The following is a 12,285-nucleotide window of genomic DNA, read 5'->3' as shown; positions in this document are numbered from 1 at the left end:
CTGGTTCTCCATCCTTCACCCTTGGTGAATTTGCAGCTGCTAAGATGCTGGGAGCTGCGGCTCTCCACAAATCCTACAGACGTATCCCCTTCCCAGAGTGCCTCTTTGGGACTGGATGTCAGGGCGTCTGGGTGCAAGGTCAAAGCTTCATGCAGCCTCTTCAGACTCGGGGTCTTGGGACCTGTTTGGGAGATACACATGTGTTCCCTCTGTTTTCCCTCCTCCTCTCCCTTCCTCCTTCCCTTCCTTATGGAATCCAAGGTCTGGCACACGGTAGAGTGACTACCACTGGGTGACACCTGTAGCATTGTCTTATTTTTATTATGGTATTTGCAGTTTCGCATATGGTCATCTCCGTGCACCCTCTCCTCCCTGTCCTCACCAATCTCTCTCTCAAGTTCATATCTATTTGTTTTGTTTGGTGATTCATAAAAATTAACCCTGGCCTTTTGCATGACTGGGTCAGGAGTTACCCATTGGAGCCTCGTGAGCTAGCAACAGTATACAGTTAGAGACTGGGGCCTTCCTTACATCTATTGATGGTGTATATGGTTTTTCTTCTTTGTTCGTTTAGTCTTCGGTGGTACTGGAAATTTAACCCAGAGATGTTTGTGTGCTGAGTATTCATTTTACCCCTGAAGTATGTTTCCAGCCACTACAGTGGTTTAATTCACTGAGTTATGAGTCCTATTGGAGGAAAGTGCAGGTGTTATAGGAGTCATGGAAGGCTCCTTGTTTGAAGAAGCTGTCCTAGAGGAGTAAGAGACATTACCTGGAATGGACCCAGGGTCAGTAACCATGGGTTTTGGTTGGGGTCATCCTAGAGAAACAAGCCTGAGGTTGCGCTGGCGAGTGTGAAATGCCATGAGCCTTAAATTCAGCTTGTTGGGTACACCTGCGTAACTCTGCCACAAGAGTACACTGAGGGGTGCAATGGGCTGGGGGGGGCCTCCCGTACAGAGGGTGAGTTTCAGGTCGCCAAATGGGGAACTGCATGGAGCAAGGGCTCCTACGCCACCTGGTAAAAGCTGACTGGGAAATTTAGAAGGTCTGTGACTTCATTAGGGGGCAAGGAGTGCTACTAAATTTAGTAGTAATACTACTACATAATTACAGACTACTCACCGGACTTTATTTTAAAAAACCAAACATTTAGGGGAATGATATATCTCAGATTCTGAAAGATCACAACTGGAAACATAACCTCTAGTATACTCAGAAAAAGCTGTTGTAAACGAAGTGAAAGTTCCCCTGGTAAAAGCTGGCTAAAGGAACCCATGACTACCAAGTCAGCCCTACAGAAGATACTGGAAGGAATATCCAAGACTGAAGTCAAAGATAAATATACTCAAGAGGAGTAAAATAACGATGCTTAGCAGACAAGAACTAAATGCTACCAATCACCAAACACAGTGATAGGAATCAGTAATAACTGACTATTAAATCTCAGTTTCTTCATCAAAGGATAAGAACCTAGCATATTGGATTAGAAAACAGGAGGGATTTTGTTTTTGTTTTTTGTTTAAATTCTGCTTTCAGGAAACACATCTCACCATCAAAGATAAACACTATCATAGGGTAAAGGGATGGAAAAGATATTCCAGGCAAACAACCAGGAGATGGGTGGCGCTGGCAGAAGACAGAGACTTCGTGCTGATTTAAGAAGTAGTCCATGAAGAGGAAACTACAATTCTAGATGCATGCCATACACAGGCTCTTCTGGTTCTGTAAAACCAGTGCTGTGAGATTTCAAAGTCACAGACTAGTCCTAACAGTAATATGAGACCTCCCTCTAATCATTAGATAGCTGGACAGAAAAGGAATATATAAACATTGGAATCAAATTATATCATGGACTTAACAGACGTCTACAGAATATTCCACTCAGTCACCAAGTAATCTACCTTCTCACCAGCACATGGAGCTATCTCTAAAAGATCATGTAACTAGGACACAAAGAAAATCTCAGAAAATGTAGGAAAATCAATGTCCTGCATCCTGTCTGACATAGTGGGGTAAAGCTATAAAAAAAAAGCAAGAGAAGATAGAATATTACAAACTCATGGAGATTAAACAACATACTATTAAATGATGACTAGGTCATTGAAAGAATTAGAGAAATAAAATCCCTAGAGTTGAATGGAATAGAGAGCACGGTGTATGAAAATCTGTGGGATGCAATGAAGGCAGTACCAGGGGGATGTTTATACCTCTAAGTACCTACATTAAAAAAAAATCTTGCCAGGTGGTATGCACACCTAAAAACTTGGGAGCCAATGAGGTAGGCACCTTGGAGTTCAAGGCCAGTCTGGTCTACAGAGTAAGTTCTGGGACAGCCAAGGCTATACAGATAAACCCTGTCTTGGAAAAAAACAAAAATAAAACCCCAATGATTCCCCTTAAAGCACTGGAAAAGCCAGAACCTGATCCCAGAGAAGTAGAGGTGGAGAGAATGAAGATGAGGGTGTAAATTAAGGAAATAGGGATGAAAACACTACAATGATTCAACAAAGCAAGTACTTGGTTCTTCGAGAAACAAGATTGGCAAATTAACCATAAGAAAGACCCAAAACTAATAAAATCAGAGATGAACAGGGAGACATTAAGGGAACTCAGAGACTTGTAAAGGTATACCTTAACATTTTATAGTCCACAAACTAAACTAGAAAACCAAAAAGGAACGTGAATTCCTAGGTGGCTATGCTTTACCAAAGCTAATAAAGAGGATGCACACCGTTAAAACATCTCTAACAAGCGGTAAAGTAAAAGGTAAAATATCCGCCAAATAGAAGATGTCTAGTACTTGACCTAACTGGCCCAACAGGGGAATGAAGAAAGCACAGACACACAGAAAAGCTGCGATGGGGTATGTGCTGTGCTCACCCAGAGGGCACCAACTGCTGCAGCAATCCAGAAGCACAGCACTTTTTATACATCTGAATCAAGGAGGTGGGGTTACGGTGAACAGCTGGAGGAAGGTGTGGTTACGGTGAACAGCTGGTGAGGAGGTGGGGTTACAGTGAACAGCTGGTGAGGGGGTGGGGTTACAGTGAACAGCGGGAGGAAGGTGGGATTACGGTGAACAGCTGGTGAGGAGGTGGGGTTACGGTGAACAGCTGGTGAGGGGGTGGGGTTACAGTGAACATCTGGAGGAAGGTGGGGTTACGGTGAACAGCTGGAGGAAGGTGTGGTTACAGTGAACAGCTGGTGAGGAGGCGGGGTTACAGTGAACAGCTGGTGAGGGGGTGGGGTTACAGTGAACATCTGGAGGAAGGTGGGGTTACGGTGAACAGCTGGAGGAAGGTGTGGTTACGGTGAACAGCTGGTGAGGAGGTGGGGTTACAGTGAACAGCTGGTGAGGGGGTGGGGTTACGGTGAACAGCTGGAGGAAGGTGTGGTTACGGTGAACAGCTGGTGAGGAGGTGGGGTTACAGTGAACAGCTGGTGAGGGGGTGGGGTTACAGTGAACAGCTGGAGGAAGGTGGGGTTACGGTGAACAGCTGGAGGAAGGTGGGGTTACGGTGAACAGCTGGAGGAAGGTGTGGTTACGGTCAACAGCTGGTGAGGAGGTGGGGTTACAGTGAACAGCTGGTGAGGGGGTGGGGTTACAGTGAACATCTGGAGGAAGGTGGGGTTACGGTGAACAGCTGGAGGAAGGTGTGGTTACGGTGAACAGCTGGTGAGGAGGTGGGGTTACAGTGAACAGCTGGTGAGGGGGTGGGGTTACAGTGAACAGCTGGAGGAAGGTGGGATTACGGTGAACAGTTGGAGGAAGGTGGGGTTATGGTGAACAGCTGGAGGAAGGTGTAGAGGAGCAGTCTCAGGTTGCAATCATCCTGGAGGAGGAAGCTGTGGCTGACAGCTTATGCACACAGTCAGCATTTGCTCTTGTACCAGAGGAAGGCTTTGCTATGCCTGTGAGCTTCACCTGGGGAAGTCTTTACCATTCCCGTAGGTCAGAGTCTTTGGTGGTGTCCTTGATACGACCATGCCTATGTCAATAATACACTATCACTTTGGGCTTCCTCCCCTGCTCCACGCAGGTCATTTGAGAGCTGAGTGGAAAATTCAACCAGACTTTCTAAAAAGACCACTGTATTTCTCAGGTTATTTGATAAATAGGAACACTTCCAAATTTTTCTTATGAAGCCCTTATTGCCCTGTTACCCCGGAAATAAAGAGAATTATAGACTGATCTCCCCAAATGGACATAGATGCAAAGATCCTCAACAAAATACTTACAAATCTAATTCAAGAACACATCCAAAGGGTCATGACGGTTTCATTCCAGACATACAGAGATGTTCAACATACCTAAATCAGTAAATGTAGTTCATATATAAATGGTCTAGTGTTGTCAGCTTGACTATATTGGAACCAACTAAAACACAGGCGTCTGGGCACATCTGTGGGGATTTTTCTTGATTAGATCACTTGAGTTGGGAAGACCCACCCTAACTCTGGGCCACACCTGGTGACAGCCTGCATAAAAAGAAATGAAAGATGGAAGCTTTTTGGTTTTTGCCTGCTTGCCCTCATTCTGCAAGTTCATCTGTCCTGTTGCTAAGGCATTCCTTTGCTGGTCTTAGAGCCCACTTCTTTGGTATTTCAGCACAGACCAAAGACCGGCTGAGACATCCAGCCTTCTGGGCTGAACCAGACAGTTGGCCTTTCTGTTGGGAGACAGGCATGATTGGACTAGCCAGATCACAGCTGCAAGCCACTCTAACACATCATATTTGCAAACTTATCACCAGTAGGTGAGACCAACATCGGCAACTGGCCTGAAAGGATGCTCCTCTGGTGAGACGAGCATATGTGATGTGACCTTGAAAAGGACCACCCAAGACTGTAACAGGCCTCTGAGAACTGAAGAAAGAATACCAAGAAAGTGAGATTGGAACCAGGAAGCCGGCCAGAATACACACATTCTATACTCCCAAGCAGCTTCCTCCTGTCACATTTATTCTTCCTTTATTTACTACTTAGTGTCAGTTTTCCCGGCCAGCTTTGTCCTGCTCTACTTGGAACACCTCGTGGTACTTCGAAAGCTAGTCTTCAGGGAAGATGCTTCTATGGCAGATCCACCTGGTTTTCTCCAAACCCTGTGTCTGAATGTATGACTCTTCAGCACTGGGCACTTATCTTCAACTTCTGGGAGGCAACCGATGGCAACGGCAATGGCCTCTACTGTTTTGGGATTCTCTTGCACACCCTTGGCCCATGACTCAAGTGGAAGTTTCTCACTGCCTAGTACTGGGATTATTGTATATGACTCTAGGGGGGACTATTATTAGCCCAAAATATCATAACTTCATTTAAGCTGTCTATGTGTGTATATACAAACACTTACATGTTCTATATGTAATTTTAGGTAAATATAAAATAATGTGACTCCTTATGGCTTTTTCTCAAATATCCTTAGAATTACTTAAATCTTCTATGTCTGTATTGATCTTCCTCCCCAGTTAAGTCCACCCCCTCCTCGTTTCTCCCTTCACATGGGAGGGCTTGGAGAGAGAAGAGGAAGACCGGGAAATGATGTGATTATATTTTAACTTTAAAATTGCAAATAAAAGCATAAATAAAATCACAAGTAAATAAATTATGTAAAAAAATTCCCTGAATTGATTTTTAGGTTCAATGCCTTCCCAGCGACAATTCTATAGATACATGTATGTTATATGTATGTGTGTGTGTGTGTCTGTGTGTGTGTATAAAGTTTAATAAGTCACAAAACAATTGATTCTTATTAGTTTTTTTAAAATATCAGTGTGGCTTTCTGCTTCCTGTTCACCATGAGTTGAGGAATTTCTCCTGCAACACTCTCTTGCCAACGCATTCTGCTCAAGGCCACGAGACCAAGTGATGATGGGCTGAACCCTGAGCTAGGGACAACCTGATAGAATGAAACATCATATACGCTGCTTCATCCAGCACATAAAACTGTCAAAAAATGTGTGACCTCAGTCTGATCCAGCCTATAGTTTAACATCTTGTATCTGGGAATTCCGTGGTGGACAGACAGATCCGAGAGCATCTTGAGAGAGAATCAGGCACGTTTAGAGTCCAGGAGACTGCAGGACTCCTGGGTCTAGACAAAGGCAATGTTAGGAAGAAATGAGCAAAGATGATTGTGGATGAAAGGAAATGGAAACAACAAAAGTATTCATATGTTATACATTTGAAAATATGCACACTCCTCCTGTGGAAATTGTGAAAGATACAGGAAGCACAGAAGAAAATTAACGATTATATATAATCATATCTACATATGTTGTCTGTAAAAGTATTCTTCCTCAGCCTTGTGAGTGTGCTTCTCAGTCTCTGGTGAATAGAAGGAAAGACCCTGTTCATAACCAAACATAGAATCAGTCCCATGAGAGCCAACAGCCTCATCCAGCTGCGGGAAGACTCTTCACACTGTAGACTGGATAGTCATTTGCTCTGGTATTCCTTCCACTATTTCTCTTTTGAATGTGAAGGGGTTTGTGCTCCTTATTTTATAAAACTACCAAGTCTGGATATTTAAAGATTTTTATTCTGTGTATGTGCTATCTAAACACTTGAATAAAACTAGAGCCTTAAAAATTTATTGATATAGATATCTGTCCATGATGCTACAGAAGACAATAAGCCGTGCTGTCGGGTTCAAAAAACTTCAGGACCAGTGGCTCAGTGGCCATTAGCATACCAAAGTATATGTTGGCCTCTAGGATCACTGCACCTGCTTCCCTAACCCACCCCAGTCCAGGGCTTGCTCCCCAGCGCCTCTTTCCTGCCATGGCTCTCCTTCCTGCCATCCCGGCCACGCACTCCCTTTTGCTCCTCTGGGTCTCTGGGCTCCTCTGGCCTCTGCTCTCTGGCGCCCTGGGTTCTCTTTTCCTCCCTCCTGCCCTCTCATTTGGCCCTCACTCTGTCTCCTTTGTTCCCTCCCCCCTTCCCCTCCCCCTCTTCCTCCCCCCCCCCCCAGCCCATTGCCCAATTCAGTCTGCTGGTGGTGTTTATCCTTTTGTTTTCTCTCCCCGCCCCCGGACTCCTCCAGATGCCTTCTGGCTGTGCTCTCCCTCCTGTGCCCACAATAAGATCCTCCGCTTCACACCCTGGAGCGGCCACGTGCTCATCTCATTCACGTGCTAGACAGTAGCTAAGCAAACCACCAACCGCAAACAGCAAACTACAGAACATTCAAAGGACAGACGTCAGCCATGCCTTTCAGTAGTAACTATTAATGGTCTCACTGACCAAAGGACACAAAGTGGCAGATAGCCGCTGGTTGCTCCCTCCCTGCTGCTTTGGGCACCACTCGGGAGTAAAGCACACCAAAGGTGTCTGGATCCCCAGAGTGAAGCCAGCTTCAGGAACACACTTGATACCCACAGGAAGTCCTCAGTGTCTCTGAATCCCGGAGGCGAGAAAGGACTCCTTGCAGAAGGGAGGAGAGGCAAAGCTCTCTGATGGGGGAAGCCAGGCCCATAGGGCTTCCTTCTTTTATCACCAGTGCCTGCTGGGTCTCAGGACCCGGCCACGATGGGGAGGGACAGTGCCCCTGTCTGTGGTGACAGTCAAGGCAAAGACAGGAGCTGAATAGGTACGCATTTGATTTCTGCTACAACAATTAGGACTCGTTCTGATTTTTAGGTGAAAAATATTTTGAATATACAGAAAAAAGACCACAGGAAACCAGCAAACCCATGGACCACTTACCTTGATCAATCCCTGATTCCCTGCTTTACTTTTTTTTCATTTTTAATATTATTTAAATTTTCCAAACATTGCATTTCATACATGAATACACTGTATCATCATTTAAAACCCTCCAACTCGGCCGGGCATCAGTGGCTTATGCCTTTAATCCCAGCACTCGGGAGGTAGAGGCAGGTGGATCTCTGTGAGTTCGAGGCCAGCCTCTCTATAGAGTGACTGTCAGGACAGGCTCCAAAGCAATACAGAGAAACCCTGTCTCGAACCCCCCCAAAAAAACAAAGCCCTTCAACTTCTCCTTTGTTCCCCCCTCAAATTAAAGACCCCTTTTATATCTAACACACACACACACACACACACACACACACACACACACACACCTGGGTGTTGCCCATATGTACTTTTAAGAAAATAAAGCATAACAAATACAGTTGAAATCTGTTATTTTTTCATATTGAGTTTTAAGAATTGTCTGTAAATTTTGGAATCTGATCCTTGAGACTATATGTGCTGCCCACAAGTCATCTCCCTGTTGTATTTACCCGCTCTTTAGTTAAATAAATAGAACCAGAGAGCTGGCTTTTTGTATGCAAACCAGCCATAATACCACACCAGCCACCACCTCTAAACCCCCTTGGCCAACACCAGACAACTGGAACAACCTCTATGCCCCATTAACTACTCCTTGCCTGCCACGACTGTGCACAGGAGCCTGCCTAAGCTGCTGACTCCCCCTGTCCCTTCTTGCTGAAGTCACACAGGCCTCTGCTCACCATGTGACTGTTGTCCCACTCATAGTACTTCCCAAGGGGCTGGGAGGCCTGGCCTGGCCTGCCTCCTGCTTCTGAGGACCCAAGAGCATAACAGACATCTTTTTTTTTTTTTAATTTAAATTAGGAACAAGCTTGCTTCACATGTCAATCCCAGCTCCCTCTCCCTCCCCTCCTCTCCCCAGCCCTCCCAACCCCCCAACCCGTACTCTGCTCCCCAGGGAGGGTGAAGCCCTCCATGGGGGGGGGGAATCTCCAAAGTCTGAACAGACATCTTTCTTGTGATGGTTATTTCTGTGTCTGTCTTACTGTACGCGATTTAAACAAGTCTCAGTCACCTGTGCTGTTTAACTTTTTTTTTTTCAACTTGATACGAACTCAGGCTCATCTGGGAAAAGGGAACTTCAACTTAGAAAATGCCTCCATTAGAATGGCCTAAAGACAAGTCTGTGGGGGCATTTTCTTGACCAATAATTGATGTGGGAGGGGCAGGCCCACTGTGACTGGTGCCACACCTAGGCTGGTGGTCCTGGTTTGTGTAAGAATGCAGGCTGAGCAAGCTGCTCTCCTCCATGGCCTCCGCTTCAGTTCCAGACTCCAGGTTCCTGCGCCGACTTCCCTTCATGATGAACTGTAACCATAAACTGTAAGATGAAATAAACCCTTTCATCCCCAAGCTGCTTCTGGTAGGGATGTTTTTAGTGAGCCTCTCCAGGTGAATAATCCTCTTGTTCTTCAGCATAAAGGTCCTTTTTATTACCACACATACAATTCTAAATGGAGCAGTTTCCATTCTCTCTTCCCATAGATGCTACTTCATTCGCTCTGGCTCTCACTGATGCTGATGGAAAACTTCCTGTCAGCTTTACCGATGCTCTGTTCTGAATTCGCTTTTGCCTTCTAACAGCTTTTAACGTTCTCTCTCTCTCTCTCTCTCTCTCTCTCTCTCTCTCTCTCTCTCTCTCTCTTATTATTTTTTTCAGAGACAGGGTTTCTCTGTATAGCCTGACTGTCCTGGGACTAGCTCTGTAGACCAGGCTGGCCTCGAACTCACAGAGATCCGCCTGCCTCTGCCTCCCGAGTGTGGGATTAAAGGCGCGCGCCACCACCACAGCCCCGTTGTTGTTGTTATTCTTATAGAACACCTCATTGCTTAAAGGAAGCCCTTTGTATTTCTCTTTGGAAGATCTGATTTTTCCAGGCATCACCAGTCCTGTACTTTGTAGATGTTATTAAGTATAATAAGAGTTACCTGATGCAGACTGTCACGTCTGCTGCGCGGCCTGTGTCCGAGAACGTGCGGAGGGTGTCGGGGATTGACAACACAGAGACTCGTTCAACGATATAAAGAAAACTTTAAACAGGCTCCAAAAAGGTTCAAGAAAAACTTCCTAAGAAAGGCTCCCACCAGAGAAGCTTCTGCTCTCTCCTCTCCCCGGCTGGTTCTGCTCTGACTCCAGAGGTGGATGTGTGTGGGTTTTGAAGGTGCGGTTAGTCTTTGGACAAGGTCGAGGTCAGGGCGGTTTCCGTGGGAAGGCCTTTTCCAGGAACTTATTGTATCGTTTTTAGCAAACATGTTTTTACTAAACATTGTCTTACAGCTGCCTACTCCCAGGCAGAAGGGGAAGTGGGTCTCTGCTCAAGGTCTGGTGTTCCCACACAGACAGTGTGTGCACCCAGCCAGCCTGATCACAAAGATGGCTTACCAGAGACTGTGTGTGTGCACAGGATAGATCTGCTAGACAAAGGTGTAGTCATAGCCACTGCGGTGGAGCAGAAAGTGGGGATGTCACCATGCTACTGAGAATCATGCTACAAATGAAGTCCTTATTTATTTATTTTGTTTTTCAAGACAGGCTTTCTCTGTGCAACAGCTCTGGCTGTCCTGGAATCCTTTATTTATGGAATTTTCCATTTAATATTTTTCTGATAGCAGTTGATCACAAAACTGAGTGCAAATGGGGTTCATAACTGTCTGATTTCAGACGTCCTCTGGGGATTTTGGAATGTAGCCCAAGGATGGGGGGAAAATCACTGCAATGGGTACTGTAGAATATTAGTTAAAGATGGGTTACATTTGTTTATGCTATGGAGCATTTGTTTAATGATGCAAATGTGTTGCATTCTTTTATGTTGCATTTGTTTAAGTCTGTGAAGCTGTGTTACTTTGCCTGTCTAAAACACCTGATTGGTCTAATAAAGAGCTGAATGGCCAATAGCTAGGCAGGAGAAAAGATAGGCAGGGCTGTCAGGCAGAGAGGATAAAGAGAAGGAGAAAAGGAGAGAAGATTGAGGAGTGAGAAAAGAAGGTGCCAGTCACCCAGTCAGACAAGGAATAAGAAGGGGAAAAAAAGACATACAGAAATAGAGAAAGGCAAAAACCCCAGAGGAAAAAGATAGACAGGATCATTAAAGAAAAAGCTAAGGCCAGACTTTCATAACAAAGAATAAATCTCCATGTGTTTTTATTTGGGACCTGGGTGGTGGGCCCCTAACAGAGTCAGAGTAAAAAACAACCAGCAGCAAATGGAGATTCTCTGGTGATGCAGGAGAGACGCAAAGCCTAGACCAGATACCATGAAGAGCTTCATTCAGTCTGGGTTCTCTATCCAGACTCCTCTCTAGGTCCGCAGGCTCAAAGAAACTCATGTTGCAGGCATCTAGGTAGAGTTTGCTTTGGCTCCATTTCCCGACTAATGGGTACTCACCCAGCACCTGACTATAAGCAGAGACATGGTATTAGCCTTCCAACTGACACAGAATACCCAGTCCTGTTCCTGGAGAAGCCAAACTTGCTCTAGTTCCAGTGTTCACATGCCCTCTGGCTTCTGGCCCATCTACTATTTTCCATTCGACTTGTTGCTGGTCTCTGGATAAACATCCCGAGATGTTTCTTTGCACTGACTTTGTGCTAAGGGACTCCTCTCTTAAAATGTTACCTGTCGTTGTGATGTATTGGGAGCAGAGCAGTGTGCCTGCAGGGTGTCTTAGAGTGCATTCCTTGCAAGCCACAGATGTAACCTGTAGAATTTGCATGTACAAAGTCCTTGGAACAGTGTACAGAGAGGGGGCGGGATGTGACCAGATTGGATCTGAGCATTTTTGCTGCCAGAACTATTGGAGAGTCTGCTCCATGTTTGGCTCCCACGATGAATTCCTGGGTTTCCTATTGATTTGTCACCATCTCTAAGATTCAGTCTAGAAAAGAATATGTATGTCATCTCTTGGCCCATCCATATCTTTCTTGGGGTAACTTGATCGACAGTTTTCATAAGAGTATGTGCAAAGAATGAGGGAAGGAACCAAACAAAGCTGGTTGTGGCTTCTAGAAGAAAGGGATGGAGGTATTGGCCACAGCAAACTGTAGACAACCATCCTCTGTTGCCAGAGGCAGTATGAAGACAATGGCGATCCCCAGCACTTGCCCAGTGCTTTCAAGTTCTTCCTGTGTGTCTGATTGGTTTGGGGTCCTTCTACCTTGCATGGCAGTCTCAGCCTCGCCGCCTTAGAGACAAACCTTACTGGTATGCTTTCCTGGAATCACACCAGGGTCACCTCTGAGAGTCGCTGCCTCTGTGTGGGGCTACTCAAGGCTGTTCTGAGAACTAAGAGGGGCAGACCAGAGAAACTCTGAACCTGTACTGTGTCCAGTTAATCAGTGTGGGTCCAGGTGGGGCTCACTTGCTTGTCTCCTTGCGTGGGGAGTGGAAGGCGGCCGGCAGTTTCCCTTTGAACAAGCAGCTTTCCAATGTGATCAGAGGGAATCCTCAGAATTTAGAGGTCGGAGCAGAACTATGTTACAAATTATCCA

The sequence above is a fragment of the Mesocricetus auratus genome, unplaced genomic scaffold, assembly GCF_017639785.1.
Source record: "Mesocricetus auratus isolate SY011 unplaced genomic scaffold, BCM_Maur_2.0 Super-Scaffold_100006, whole genome shotgun sequence".
Taxonomy (NCBI): domain Eukaryota; kingdom Metazoa; phylum Chordata; class Mammalia; order Rodentia; family Cricetidae; genus Mesocricetus; species Mesocricetus auratus.
This window is presented reverse-complemented; position numbering follows the sequence as displayed.